This window comes from Callospermophilus lateralis, chromosome 1 (assembly GCF_048772815.1).
Source record: "Callospermophilus lateralis isolate mCalLat2 chromosome 1, mCalLat2.hap1, whole genome shotgun sequence".
Lineage (NCBI taxonomy): Eukaryota > Metazoa > Chordata > Mammalia > Rodentia > Sciuridae > Callospermophilus > Callospermophilus lateralis.
Window position 1 is genome coordinate 39365383 of NC_135305.1, and position 16471 is coordinate 39381853.

A 16471-nucleotide genomic window follows, 5' to 3' on the forward strand; every position below is an offset into this window, starting at 1 on the left:
CACCTGGACCTGAGTTAGATATGATTTTGGACTTTGAGCTGATAATATAATGGGATAAGACTCTTGAGAATCTTAGGAGGGGGAAAATGTATTTTCCATACAGAAATTATGTTAATTGTTGGTGGTCAGGGGTGAACTGTGGCTAAGAGGGCCTAAGGAAAACCTAAATGATCCATATTTCCTGGGTAACCACCTCTCCTTGAATACAGGCAGAAACTGTGACTGTTCAAACCAACAGACCACAGCAAAGGCTGTGGAATCTTCTCCCTGTAACTATGTTATATTAGTGCCTGTCCTGCTAGTATATCTACCCCACCCAAAATGATCTCACTGATTTTAAACAAGCAAGCCTTCATGAATCTCATATCCACAGGAAGTAAAAATGAACACTTCCTTCCACAGTAATATTAGTGGGGAAATGTATGTTCCCTTAGCTGAAGCTCCAGAAGAGACCCCAGCCCCAACCAAGGTTTTTGTACTGAAGCAATATGTGATGAGAAAGATATAATGAAGATATAATGAATAATCAGCAACAGATAAATAATACAATAACCAAGAAGCAAAAATCCCCTGGTGATCTCTAAGGTCATCCCTAGATGAATGAACAGTTTCAACTCTACAGTTAAGATAATTACATTTCAAGGAAAAGCATTTATATTTTTCAGTTATCAAATTATTATGTATTACTAGTTTATTTCTCTTCTACTAGTTAAAAGAAATAAAGGATTGTTAAGATTAGTTTCCACTCATAAACACTTTTACTTTCTTTTATCTTTAGCCCCTTTTTATATGCTGGTCTTTACCTCCAATATAAGCTATGTACAAAGCCAACTCTCCGAGTCTGGTCTGAGGATATAGTTTCCTTACTGTATCCCTGTTTTATATCACCCCAGTGGCTCATTTTCATTTCTTTAAAATATTTTTCTCACTTTACATATCTGTGGGAATTTCAGCATGTCCTGTGATAACTTTTTGGTGAATTGCAGCTATTTCTGAACATGCCACAAAGTGAATATTGATCAAAATGTCATGTGCATTTATCAGCCATTTTCCCCTGAGAAATAAAAAGTAATGAGAGACTATAGAAAAATATACTTATGCTCAACATTATCTGCACTGATTTAGGACAGATGAGAGAAGCAATAAAGGATGCTAACAAAGCTATTTCTTTGGGCAATCTGAACACGGTAGATTTGATAAATTTTAATAGTAAAATTAATGACAGATAATGGTGCACTATTTCTATGATCCTTTATCATTTATAGTTGCTATTTTTTATGTATTGTAATTACTTGTCCTTATTTTTTTATATGTCTATGGCACTGTGTATTTTCTGGACTCATTTTTAAGTCAGTGGAAATTGTGCATCTCAAGATATAAGAATGGAATTTAGGAAGACTTAAGTCAAAAAATTATTGTAAAATCAATATTCTTATTCTATACTTGATATACTAATGTTCACCATCCCTGCAAATGTGCCTTTTAAAATGAATTTCACTTTCAGTGACATAAATTGATAAAATGTGGCATGAACATCATTAACAATTTGTCACCAAATGGTATGTACGTTTTTCTGAAAAGATCAGGAGAGTTAGTGAAGGTAATGAATTGGAATGTATGCAGAAAGTGATTGTAGTCCAAAGGTGGAAAACCCTGAAAGTTATATGCTTTCATCCTCTCGTTTTACAGACAAGGAAACTGAGATCCAAAGAAATTGTCATTTAAAGTTAGGTGTCAGTTCAGAATATGTGAATGGCTCCTCTAGGTTTCCAGTGAACATGCTCAATTCTGTTAACTAATGGAATCATGGGGCAAAAATCCAGATCCCCTACTCCTGAGATGGGGCTCTTTCTATTATGCTACACTGGCCTGTTTTTTTTTGCTTGTTTTAATTACATATTTTTTAAAGCCTAAAGATTAACCACTCTTATTTGATGACCTTTATGTTTTCTAGGATGTGTACTGTGTGAGAGCTCTTGTGTGGAATTCATATAAGGAAAACAAAAGAGCCATTTATGATTTGAACTATGGACTCAAGTCCTTTTCACATTTGTGCCTTAATATTAAGAGAGGCCATATCAAGTCTATTGCAGATGAAAATGAGCTGTTTAAGAACAATGATCATGAAAAGGTAAATGCAATTTTTAAGAAACTTTTGACATAGTTTAAATTGATATATGTTCCTTCTGTTATATAAAGTTTTAACTACTGAGAAATGTGATATAAAAAGCAGTTAATTAGCAATTATAAGTTTTGGGAAAGAAATAAAAGGAATCATTGCATCATGATATCAAGAACTTAGCTAAAAATAAATTAGAATATGAAAACCTTATTTACATGAGTGATGTGTAGGTATATTCCATAAGCTCTCAGAGTATAATATACTATATACGTTTCGAATTTTAAAATTTACTTGAAAGAAGATATTTAAATTTTTGTGTCTTTTAATTATATTTGAATAAAATGTTGGAAAATTTTGTTTTATGCCTATTATGTCAGGGTCCCACTGAAGACAACTAACCATTACTTAAACATAAGATGAGGGAAATAGCTATTTAAGTTTTTCTAGGAGCACCATTTTGTAGAATCTGAAGCTACCTTTTGATATCATGGAAGAATCATTCCCATGACCAATCTGAAGTAATCTTGTAGAATGTTTGGGGGCTCTATCAAAAAAAAAAAAAACCTTAGAAATTTTAGACTTGTGGTCTTTTTATTTCAGTCAAATTCATTGCTAGGAATCATACTCTGAGTTCTATTCTCATTTTTCACCTGTGTTACTAGGTAGGAAGGCACATTTAATCTGAACTTTGCTACAGATCTTTACCTAGGGGTTCCCAGTATCAGCACTACTGACACTTAAGCCACTTATTTCTTTTTATTTTTTTTTAAAGAGAGAGGTGAGAGAGAGAGAGAGAGAGAGAGAGAGAGAGAACTTTTTTGATATTTATTTTTCAGTTTTTGGCGGACACAACATCTTTGTTTGTATGTGGTGCTGAGGATTGAACCCGGGCCACACGCATGCCAGGCGAGCACGCTACCGCTTGAGCCACATCCCCAGCCCCCACTTATTTCTTTACAGAGTAGGGCTATGTTATGCCTTGTAAGGTGATTAACAACATCCCTGACCTCCACCCTGTAGATGCCAGTAGTTTTCTTTCATTCAGTGTAGAGAACCAAAAGTGATTCTTGACATTTCTTAGTGTCCCTTGGAAGCCAGGGGCCAGGGGCAGGGTATAGACCCAAACCGCCCCAATTAAAAATCACAACTTCATCTTCATTCCCTTGTTTGAATTAATATAAGGTTTTTGAAAAAGGCTGTGAACAAAACTGATCTTATCTCCTGCTTTTGAAGACATAGTTAAAGCTTTATCTGATCTCATCCTTTTCTTATAATTTCTTGCGGAAAAGTATCAGGCATCTGCTAGGGTGGTGGCATTCTGGCTTTTTCCAGTTAATTTCCCTAGGGCTATAAGCCTGGTGAGCCTAGGACACTTTCACCAAATGTTTTCCTGTAACATTAGAGTCATTGAATTTTTAGGTAGGAGTGTTTTTGTTCTCTATTTCTAACATCACACTGGTAAGCCAATTCTGTTTTAGGATTTTGTTCTACTTCTAAGTATCAGTCTTTGGGTGACAGATGATAGGATAGTTTCAATGACAAGAAATAATCATCCACTTGAAGATTAGAGGAAGAATATTTGGGCAGAAAAAAACAGCTAGTGGAAAGATGAAGGATATAAAGTACATTTGGTCTACTGAGAAACCAAAAGAAAGGGTGGATGGAACTTAGTAGCAAAATGGAGCAATGTGAGATGAGGTCACAGAGGTAGGCAAGGACCAGATTTTTAGCACTTTCTAGCCACATAAGAAGTGTGCCTTTGTTCTAGGAAAAATGAGAAGCCATTGAAGTATTTTAAGCAGAGAAAGAAAGAAATCTGAACTTTCTGGTTACCATGGGGAAAATGGATTATAGGGAAATAAAAGTTAGAAGCAGGGAATCCTATAAAAAGTTCTTAAGACATGATGAAGGCCTATATATGAACTATACCTAGATATGGCTGTGAGAAAAATGATGAGTATGGATTGTTTTAGACATACTCCTGGAGGGGCTTCCTGATCAACTCAATCTAGAGAGTCAAAGAGAGAGAGAGAGAGAGAGAGAGAGAGAGAGAGAGAGAGAAATTGAAGATGATTTCTGAAGTTTGGCCTGAGTAACTGGAGCACCATGGTTTCATTTATTCAGCTGAAAAAGACTTAGAGATAAAGACAAGAGTTCTATTCTGGTCCAAATTACTTTGCGATGCCATTAGTCAATTGTGCAGTAATATTAAATGACCAATTTGCTATAGGATCCAAGATTTCCAGGAAGTGTCAGGAATAGAAATATTGATTTAAGACTCATCAGGATTTGAGGAATTGAAAGCCATGGTCCTGGATGAGGTCACTAATGAGAAATGGAGAGGAGAAGGGAGCTTAGAACAGGTCCAGGAGGATAACAAATATCTATAATTTGAGTGTAATAAGAGGAACGAACAGGCAAAAGCAAATAAGAGTCAGACAAGGAGAAAGGAAAAGGTTGTGTGTAGGGAATGTGTACTGAAAGGTGAACCTTCTGTCTCCTCCTGATGTGCAGTCCTCTCTACTGTAAAAGTTTCTGGTGCATGTTCACAGGAGATATAAGAAAGTAGACTTGGGGCTGAGGATGTGGCTCAAGCGGTAGCACACTCGCCTGGCATGCGTGGGGCGCTGGGTTCGATCCTCAGCACCACATAAAAATAAAATAAAGATGTTGTGTCCACCGAAAAACTGAAAAATAAATATTAAAAATTCTCTCCCTCTCTCTCTCTCTCTCTCTCTCTCTCTCTCTCTCTCTTAAAAAAAAATGAAAGTAGACTCTACAGGAAGATTCCTGTTACTTGAAGATACTCAAATACAAACAGAAAGATGCCATAATACTATTTTTACAACTTAGTATACTTGAAGATCTTATCATATTAATTCATTGATCTTCTCTTTCCTATAAATTCATAGCAGCGGAAACTTATCTTCAAAGTCTAAGCAATCTTCACACACACACACATACACACACACACACAAATAATACAAAGAGTTAGAAGCTATCAGAACCTGAAACATTCCAAACATTTCAACTTGAGTTAAGGAGTAGCTGGAGCATCAGATCTGACCTTAACTTTGAGATTTCATAATTGCCAAACCTGAAGACCATAGAAAGCCAGAAACAATGTTTTATCAATGTCAAGAAAAAAATGAAGATCCTCCTATGATATGGTAGAATGGAGAGTTATCAGAACAATCCAGTCACAAAAGTTGGCGGCTGATATCCTTGCTGCAATCAAGTAAATAAAACATTTTATTTTGGCTTTATCAAGTCATAAGTAGAGAAATTCAACCTGCTGTTTTCTGAATAAATTAGCAATTGCTAATATAAATTAGCCATTGTGGTCCTAAAAAATTTCTTCTGTGTGCCTGAACAATTATGTTTCTTACTACAGTGAAGCAATCAGCCTTATAAAAAGACTAATCCCTGGCTGCTTGCATTGCTGTCAAACGATTCATACTCATCTATTATATTGCTTGTAATAGTAAAACTGCTTTTTATACCGCAGAAAAGGGCTTTGTGTAATAAGTACACAATTAGTCGCCATAAACAAACATGACTTAAAACAGTAATGACTTTTGAGATAAAAATTTCTCACACTGTTCACTTACTGATCATTGCACTTAAGCACCATTAAGGAAGTGTCAGCAATTCACATTAGTACAGTTGAGATGTCATCTGTTTTCTTTAATAGGTTTGTAAAATATGCCTGACTAATAAGTGTTTCTTGAATGTTACAGACTTCAACAGTCCTAAAATGGCTGATTTCTATGACAAGTAAGTGCTGGAGCAGACAAGAAGCATTTAGCTACTTTAAAAATATATATATTGTTAGAGTGCAATAAGCTTATTTTAACTTTTTTCATTGTCAGTATAAAATGCATCAGCATCAAGGCCTGGGCCTTCACCTGAGAATGAAGGATGGAAGGAAGACTTGGGCAGGGGCAGCTGTGTCATGTCTGTGTTCTTGTTTACCTGAAATTATGTTCCAAATCCTCCCACGGGCCATTCCATGATCTCAGCCTGTTTTCCCCCAGAGGACTCCCATTCTGATCTCTTGCACAGACCTCTGTGGCTTCAGGCTTTGGCTTCCTCTCATTTTTCTCCACTCCATCTGGTCAAGCTTGTGTGTGTTGTCAAGATGATTAAACACTTTTCATTGCACTCTCTCTGCCTTTGTTCTGTTGGTAGAAATTTATAAAGAGTGGTATATGTGAGATCAGTTCAGGCCACATTTCTATCTCCCCATCATGGAAGCAGAGATCTCTTCAGAATGTTCTTTGTTTTCCACACATGGCTACATGCCCAACTCAAACTGGGGTTGTCAAACTGGGGTTCTTAGCTTTGTCCAGAAGTTGTCTGCCTTTTTTTTTTTTTTTTTTAATCTACTGGGCAGTTTTTCAAAAAGCTATCGCGTGTAGGCTCCTGGCTCCTGACTAATCTGGTTTTAGATAATCTTTATCAAAAGGTACGGTTTGAGGGTTGGGGTTATGGCTCAGTGGTAGAGTGTTTGCCTAGCATGTGTGAGGCACTGGGTTCAATCCTCAGCACCACATAAAGATAAATAAATAAAATAGTTATTATGTCCATCTATAACTGAAAAAAAAAATTTTTTAAAAAAGGTAAGGTTTGAGTCTGGAACCTTTCTTATATGCACTCCTCAATGTTTGCTCTTTGCTGTTCTGGTTGTTGTTGTTTCACCCGACTTGGAGGATAGGTTTCCTCAAGTACCAGGACTTGCACTTTCCAAGACACAGATCTCGTTTTCTAATCTACCCTCACTTGGGGCCAGGCTGTGAACAATGAATAGCTCATTCACAACAGGTTTGGGTGTGTGTTGACCATGTCACATTCTCCCAGGTATCCCACCAGTCTTCACAAACTGCACTCTGTTGAGTCTGGGGGTCCACTGACATAAAAGCATCTAGGGATGGGTGTTTCAATCCTCAGTGTCTTATTGCAGTCACAAGGCCCTCAGTCCAGCCCAAGGTCTCTGCTGCCGGTACAGCTCCCCAATGAAGGATGCTATGGGAACCCTCAAGTCTCAGACAAGCCCTGGAGACCAAAGAAAAGCAATAACAATACAATTGTCGTGATGTACTTATCAGCTGAAACCTGATATGTCTCCTTATTCCTTTGTCCTTATACAAGGGCTGGGCTGGGTGACCTGTAGATCAGGACTTTGACGTGAAGCTATTCAATGTTCATAAATGTGTTAGTTGTGACCTCTTTCTGCAGACAGGGACTTGCCTTGGTTCTGTGAAGGTGTGGACCTCCTTCTTCTCCCCTTAACAAAAAGCCAGAGTTTAGTAGAGGCATTCAAGAAGCCGGTTTAGTAAACCCTCAGTTAGCCTTGGAAGGCCTCTGGGATGAAAAGCAAGCTTTGTTCTACTATGATACATACTGAACATCGCTGCTGGAGGCCATGCTTTCTACAGTCAACAGCAGAGTGGGGACTGTGTGTTCAAGAAGCCATTCACACAGGTTTAGCCTCAGACACACTCTCTCTCTGCCTTCCGAATTCTGGTTTGATAGGGCATCCACCACTGGCAAGAAGTGTGATAGAATCTCCAACATGCTTTAGTCTTCACACGGGGAACTACTGTTCAGAGGCTGGGTCGGGGAAGGGGATTTGATTTCAGCTCTCTGTCCAGAATCTTGCCTCTGAGACATTCCAGTCATTTAGTGCTCTGTTATAACCTTTGTATAGGAGGCCAGGATTTAGTGGCTTACATCATTGCCAATTCCTCCTGAAATTCCAGTATCCCCCACTCTCTTCTCTAATGAAGGTGTCAGCCACATTTTCCACCCCCTGAAGAGAGGCCCCACCAAACCAGTTGCTTGATGTGTTTAGAAAGCTGTCTTATTGACTGTAGAATATGAGTATAAATAATTTTATTAATTAAAATAAGTCTTGACAGTTTGCCAAAGACATGGAAAAAGAAACTCTTTGAAAGTATTTTTTTTCCCAAGGGGTGAAGGATTACAGTTTCCATACCTTCTTAAGAGAAGTAAAAAAACACATTTAATCTTACCTATCATTTTTTTTTATACAGTGAGATTCAAGTCTTGTCTCAGATAAAATAAATTAGTGTGGCTTGTAATACTAAAGACTTTACACCTTGTATTTGCCTAGCATCTAACTGAGGACAGGTAGAATTTATACTCTACTAATTCACTGGTAACATTTATGATAGAGTTAATTTTGGGCACAATGAACAGTCTTTTTATGGAAAGTGGATTTTCTGGGAGCTGCCAGGTCTCAGCATGGTTTTCTCAGAGGCTCAGGGAAATCAAAAACATTACTTCCCACATCCAGATTTTAGGAGGACTAACGTTTTAATCTTCAAAATTGCAAAGAAAGAATTTTATGTATTTGATTCAAAATGAATACTACATGCTAAATATTAAAGATTTCTACATAATTGCTTTTCAGAATACATAAAAAGTTTTTTTCCTAAATGACATAATTTAGTTTCTCAACAACAAACACTTTGTGTGTGTACTGACTAAACGGAAAGTTCTAGTCCTTTTTCCTGCATGCCTGGCCTGTAGTACCAGGACACAATCATGAGTAAAATAATCCCTACCTTGAGGATTCTTATAGTCCAGTCAGAGATGAAATTAAATACGCATTATGTATATCTCCAACCAAATTTGATAAACTGGGTAAAAAACATTCAATGAGACACATTCTGCAGGATTCAGTGGTTGCTGATAATAGAGATGGAAGTTCAGAGAAGTCTTTACATTTTATTCCCCTACAGATTGGAGGAACAGATTGGTGATTGTTTTTTAAAAGCAAAATGTTTTTGAAATTTTGCCTGAAATTCAAATGAAAATTTTTGCATAAAATTTCTGGGCTTCAGAGAGAAAAAAAACATAAATATTTGGCAACCTAAGTGTCTATTGTTGTGTAGTTGGGAATCTTTTAATGTCTCCTTAGTATTCGCTTCAAGTAAAAGATTCACATGAACTATTTAAATATAAAACTTTCATTGGATTCAACAGCTGTCTTTTTTGCTTTTAGTTACCAGTTTATTTTCCCCTTGCTCTTTGAAAATGAATGCTGTGTGTTCAAATTACTAGGTATGTGTGCTAAGGTGTAGGCATAAATGGTACACTTTGGAATTCTTAAAATGCATTTTACCTAAATAGCTGTTCCATGGAAGAAAGTTAACTATGATATTTTATTTACTAAACCAAGAAAAGTTGCTATGTTTATTTTAACCCAGTATCTTTTCAAGATCGTATTCTCAATATCCAGATTTTTGCATTAGGAGTTAAAATGCTTTTAAAACAGGAAGTGTTTTTTTTTTCTTTCTACCTCCATTTCATTCCATCTTTCAATGAAACAGGCTGCTGTTCTTACTGTCTATGAGGAACAAAGTACAGATTCATTTTTAAATTGATGGTGATCTATGTTTTCTGTTGCTTGCTTGGAACCAGTATTTGCACCCATGTTTTCACATATATTATCTGGGATATAATGAAACCAGAAAGCAGAAACACACAAAAACATTACTTTATCATCACATACTTTCTTCCAATACTGCCAGAAAAAGTCTCACTCAAAGTATGTCCCATTTGTGGACAGCTATCACTTCTGCCTTCTCTGAGAGAAGAAAAGCAGCATTCCAAGGCATTCACATGTTAGCAAGACACACATTCTGGATCCATGCACAATTGTCTAAGGAGAAGGGAGTTGCATAGAGTGCTACCTACACATTCATCATGATTTGTGATCTCTGTAGAAATGCAGTCTACAGAAATCTGACCTGCACAGATTTTTTTCACCCTTGTTTATAGTTTACAGAAAGAAATGTAACAAGCTCAAACGTTTGGTCTCCAAACCAAGATTCTACCTCTAATATTGGCACCAAGAAAATTGATTCCTTCCTTAACTTATCAAGTAATTACCGTGTGCCTTGAATATACTAGGCATTCTTAGTTACAGGAGATAGAACAGTAAATACAACCAGATGTGGTTCTTGCTCTCATGTAGCTTCCAGTCTAGTAGAAGTAACCCTAAATCAAATAATTGCACAAATAAATCATCACTTATAGCCTGAGTGACCACAGTGCTCTGAGAATGAGGAACCAAAGAACTCTCATTGCTAGGGTTGGCAAGGCTTCTCAGAGAAGCAATGTTTGCATTGAATTAATCTGGGCAAGGGGGACTTACAGTGAGGGGGTATTGCAAAGCCATCATGTTCACCAGGATGATTTGAGGAACTGGAAAAAGTCATCATGGCTGGAGTGCATAAGGTCAGGCAGGGGATTGTGTGTTGTGATCCTGGAGAAGCAGAGGCCAGACCATATAAAGTTCTTGTGAATTTGGGGGTTAATTGCAAGAGTAGTGAGAAGCTAGTGAAGGGTTTTAATCAAGAGGCTGATATTGAGAAAGGAACTTAAAGTGAACTGACATGCTCCCAAAGTCCCTAGATTCCTCATGGGCTTAGTGCCTATAAATATATTCCAACCTATTTTTACTTCTTAATAGCATCCATATATAACCAAACCTATTTTTACTTTCAAGTAAATGATGATGATTCATTGTGCATATAAAAATAGATAAATTCCCAAATGGAAGGAGAGAAACGTTAATACTAGTGAGAAAATAGAAAAACATATTCATTATTTCTCTAATAAAAACCTCTATTGTACTATTTGCCTTGCTTGATCTGAAATCTTACTCCTTTTGAGATGACAGATTACATTATTTTATTATCTACCTTAAAAATTCTATTTTTTTTATCTTTATTCTTGGTTCATAGGCAGAATCCATATCTCTCTTTTTAAAAAATATTTTTAATTGTATATGGACACAGTATCTTTATTTTATTTATTTGCTTGTTTGTTTATTTTTATGTGGTGCTGAGAATCAAACCCAGTGCCTCACACTTGCTAGGCAAGCACTCTACCACTGAGCCACAATTCCAGCCCAAATAACCAATTCTCTTGCCAGTTCAAATAATCCAAACCTTCAGTGGTTTTTCTGTAAGACTTTAATAAGAGTTTCTTTTTCATCTGCTTTCTTATGTACCTAGATTAGAGACATGTTTTGTAAGGACATTACTCTGCAAGTCTGTTCATCCCTATTAAGCCAGGCCTTTAGAGAAATGGTATCTTATAGTCAAGTGTTGTCTTGCTCACCTTTCCCTGTTTTGGATCTGATCTTAATCCACTGTCATTGCTTTGTGGTTTCGTGTCCAGGTAGAAAGTTAGATGAAGCACCTAGAAAAGTGACACCTGTGGGAAAGAGTATGGGTCCGAGGTTGCTGGTTGCAAGCAACAGACTAATAAAAATGTCTTTATTAGAACTGGCTCAGCAGATTTCAAAAGTGCTACCCAGAATCTTGGTTAGCATTCTTATCAGTGTATGCTGGAGATGATATTGCTTTATGTATTTGAAAGATGAACACATTAGTATGTTTGGCAATAAGCCTCATCTTAACATTTTAAATAAATGTAATTTAAAAGATCAAAGCAAATAAAACAGAATCTAGCACACAGAACTGATTACTCCTCATGTTAGCAAATAATCAAACAATATGTATTCAATACCTATAAAAATGATCATGACCTATGAACCAGTAATCTTAACCTTACATCAGTAAATATTTATTAATGAAGTTTACAGTTTTGATATAATTTTAAAATTCACTTAACCTTGACTTTCACTTTGAGGATACTAAATTATGCTTCTGTGGAATTCAAAATTTATTCAATATTTCATAATATTTCTTGGATAGCTTTAAGATGATGGGACTTCACATTTTCCATCAAATTTGTGAGTTAGAAGTACAGCAATCCCTCCCACGGGCACCCTTCCTAAAGATATGCAGACTCTGAACACTGACTGAGACAGAGAACCCTCCTGCACAGAAAGCAACGAGGGCTTCCTGCAACTGAGCTCACAAAATGTCTCTGCTTTCAGCTGGGAGTGCTTTTAACTCGGAATTTGAATCAAACTTAGCACTAAGTCTTATGAAGTGAGAGGTCAGCTATTTAATGGGGTAGTTTTAATTAAATGAAATTATAATGGCTTTGTGTTGTATAAAAAGAAAGTAAGCAAATTCCAAAATGGAAGACTAAATAGTTATTCTAATGAGGGAATCAGACTTATGAACACAGACAGCAAAGTTCTTATTAATTACTTTCTTGAATGAAAATTTATTTTACACTATTTACCTCTGCATTAATTTTTATAATGGCTTTTCCCAATATTTATGTAAGTATTAAATTGCGATAGATAATTACCGAGTCATCTTATCCAAATTATAAAAAATAAAATATTAATACCAAGATATATTGATCTTAGAACTTGAGATAAACTGTATGTACATTGATGATTAAAACCCATCTTTCAACTTTCACTATTTTAAAACCAAATTTCCAAGATAGATATATCATTAATTTAAAGTCAAAACTATTTTTCCTACAGGATTGACCATTTATATCTCAAAACTGAAGATGGCTTTCATTTCGGTAGGTAGGGTATAGATGTTCATTGTTGAGCTTATGGAGTCCTATGGTTAATTTAAACGGTAAGAACCAGAGAATCCTTATAAAAATTTGCACTAAAGCTAAATTAAAGATTGAGGAATTAGCAAGTTAAATGTGCACATAAACAGATATGCTTATTATAGTTTATATTTGGGTGAGCAGTTACTGGCTGCTTCTCCCTTTTCAACATTTATATACCAACTGCCTCCATCTTATATAAAAACTTTCATCTGCCTTTTAGCCAAATTACTCTATTGAAATGTTCTGAGAAATCCAATTATTTTCTAACTGACAATGCCAATAATTTTAAATTGAAGTTTAAAATACATGTAGAAAAATGCACAAATCATAATTGTTTTGCTCAATGAATTCTCTCTTCTAAAGGTGACTACTGTCCTTACCTTTACAGTTTCATTTTGCAAGATTTGGGGGCATTATGTATATAATCACATAATGTTATAGGCTGGGTTTCCTTTGCTCTATATTTTAGTTTTGAAATTCTTCTATGTTAATAGGTATAACTGTTTATTTTAATTTCTATAGAATATTTTACTGAGGAATGTATAAAATTTATCCATTTTACTGGTTGACATGATGGATATTTAGGGTTTTAGCCAGGCTTGAACTATTATAAAAATGCTGCTTTTAATAGTTTTTGTGCACAAATTTCTACTGTACATTTAGGAGTTGATTGCTGCGTCACAGATGAACATTCTCCACTGTTGTAGATAATACCAAACAGTTCCTTAAAATGACCTCAAAAATTTATGCTTCCACCAATGATATGTGAGAGTTGTATTTCTTCAAATATAGTCATTTTGAGTCTTGAATTTTAACTGTTTTGGTATGTAATCAGTAGTATTTTGTTGCATTTTTATTTGTATATTCTCAATCACTAATGAAATCCATGCTTTTTACAAAGAACATTTTATTTGGACTTCCCATTGTGCAATCCTGGCTTGGGGTTCTTGCTCATTTTTTTTTTCTTTTTTTGGAAGGCAGGGTATTTTTCTTATTGATTTGTTATATGTGTACAAATATCTTCTCCCAGTCTGGGACTTGCTTTTTTCCTAATGTTAACAATATCATTTGATGAATTTTATTAAAGTCTAAATTATCAGTTCTTTCCTTTAATGTTAGCACTTTTTGTGTCCCCTTGAGGACGTCAGTTTCTCATTCTGAAGGCATGAGAATATTTGCTATTTTGCCTTCTAAATGTTTTATTGATTTGCCTTTTAGAAATAATATTTGGACATTGTGGAAGAATAAGCCAAACAAGCTTGTAGGAGCATGAACTGGTAAAGGAGGAGGATCTTTCAGTTCCTCATAAAGATTTTCAAGTCAAGGGCTGAAGCAGCTTCTACTTAAACAAACAAAATGGTAATGTGTCTTCCGGATTTCAGAATTAAGGTACAAATAGCATTTTTAGGAACAACAGGGCAGTGACCTCTGCGGGTGCTGTGATTTTCCACTCAATTGAATTGTAGTTTTCCTGAGTGTGCTAAAGAGTGAGCTGCTCTGGGAAGGGAGGAATGCAAGCCCAGTTCACTGAAGACCATCACTGGGAGCACGACCCCTCATGCAGAGGAAAGCCATTTAACTCCTTTCAGGAAAGGCTAAGAAATATATGCTTAGCTTTTCATAAGGAGCTAAGTAAATATATGCTTGGAGAAAATCACAGTTCTTGGTTTACTTTTTTTTCCCATTCAGGTGGATTTTTATCTGAATTCTGGCGTATTTGCCAGTGAACAAAAAATAAAACATGACCCATTTCACTAAAAACCAAATGTATTCCAAGTAAATCAGATTGACCATTGCTCAGAATGGAATCTTCTACAATTAGATTCTTTAAACAGCTTCTATTTTATACTGTTCAATTAGCAACACTTTCATCAAATAGTGAATAAATGAAATAAAGTATATGGATATGGAGATGAATATTTTGGACCACTCATCTTATTAAATTGGTTTCCAAAGTGATCTCGATACCTTCAAAGGAATTGATGATGATGAAAGCAGTCAGAACTTCCTGAACTGAGTCTTACATGAGTTAGATTTTAGTTATTTGAAAAGACTTGCATAAAGAAATCACAAGCGTGAATGGCGTGGGTTGGGCTAGGTTCTTGTTGGTTAGGAGACAGTGGGAAAGTTTTCAGATTGAGTCCTGATTTGGAAGGGACTTGAAAACTAGGCAGAGGGGTTTGAGTTTGATGCTTTAGGAAATATGATATGCTGCTGGAGAAATGAAGAGTCCTGAAAAGCAGCGCTGAAGAAAGGGTAACCCATGGAGAGGTTCTATGGGGGGCTAGCAGAGAAGGCTGCTGAGGTAAGATGTGGTCCAGAGCAGCTGAGAGCCTCACCTGGGGTTCCTGGCAGGAACTCCCCACTCTACCATCTAACCTCTCCAGGCCTCCTCTTCCTTTCATTAATCAGGAATATTTTGCTGGCAAGGAACCCCAACTCAATCTTGGCTTTAAAAAATAAATTTCTTAGGCAATTACTCAATTGGCTCAGAAAGCCAAAGGAAAACTGAACAACCAACCCTTAGGGAAAACATGAACTCAGATAGCGGTGGAAACTTAACACACAGAATTAAAGATTTAAAGCCTGACAGGATCCTTTTTTTCTTGTCTGGGAAAGGTACAGCCATGCTTCACTATGGGTCAGCGATATGACTATTGGTATCTCTGTGCTTGCCTCTTGCTAGCCTCATTAGCAGAGGGAAAAGGATTCCTTTCACAGCTGAAGTTCTTAAATCCTGAGAAGAGACTAACATACACCCAGGCAAGTCTCTTAATCTCTACTGTGGTTTGGATATGGTGTGAGTGTGTCCGCCATGTGTTTAGGTATTGGAAACTTGGTTCCTAGTGTGATGGTGGAACTTGCAAGGGATTGTAACTTGGTTCAAAGTAAATAAGTCATTAGCAGCACTGCCTTTGGAAGGAATTTTCTTGAAACCTTAGTTCTCACAAGAGTTGTTATAAAAGAGCAAGACCCTCTTCAGTCTCTGGCTTCCTGTCTTACCATGTTATCTTTCCCTCTCACACATACATCTGTCATTGTGATACCATCCACTGTGAGGTCCTCATCAGAGCTGAGCTGATGACAGTGTCATGCCTCAAAACTCTGAAGCTGGGAGCTGAACAAATGTCATTTCTTGAAAAAGCATCTAACTTTGGGTATTTTATTGTAATAACAGAAAGTGGACTAATAACAACCTCTTTGTGCCTCTGTCTCCTCATCAGATAAATGAGAAAACAAAACAGAACCTATGTCATAGGGTTGGTGTAATGACTAAATGACTTACTGTTTAAATGAAATAGTTTGAAATAGTTGCCAGCACAAAAGCTGCTGCTGCTGTTGTTTCATTATTGTTATTAGCTTACCCTTGGAATATCACTGTGCTAGGAATGTGCAGTTCCATGGTTAACTTCAGGGAGGAAGAAAAAGGGGATTATCGTTGGTACCATAGGAATCAGTTTGAAAAAGAGTTGCATCTCAAAAGAACATAAGGGGAAGGAAGGAGTATCAGTCAGACAAAAATAATAGCTTTGCACCACATCTCATATGTAAAATAGGTTGATAATTGAGTTGCAATGTTTCTGTGAAAATTAATAATAATGCATGCAAAATGCCTGGCGCACGGAAGGGCTTTGAGATATGATAGCTTTATAATCTACACATGAGCAAAATCAAAGCTTTAACCAGATAGCAGTGCTAGGAATTAATGAAATGAATACTTGGAAGAAAAATCAGGACATAGATTGTTTTGTGGATTGTGTTAATAGTGGCCAAGGACCATCTCTTGGGTATTCTACCTTTTGTTATTTTATATGGAAG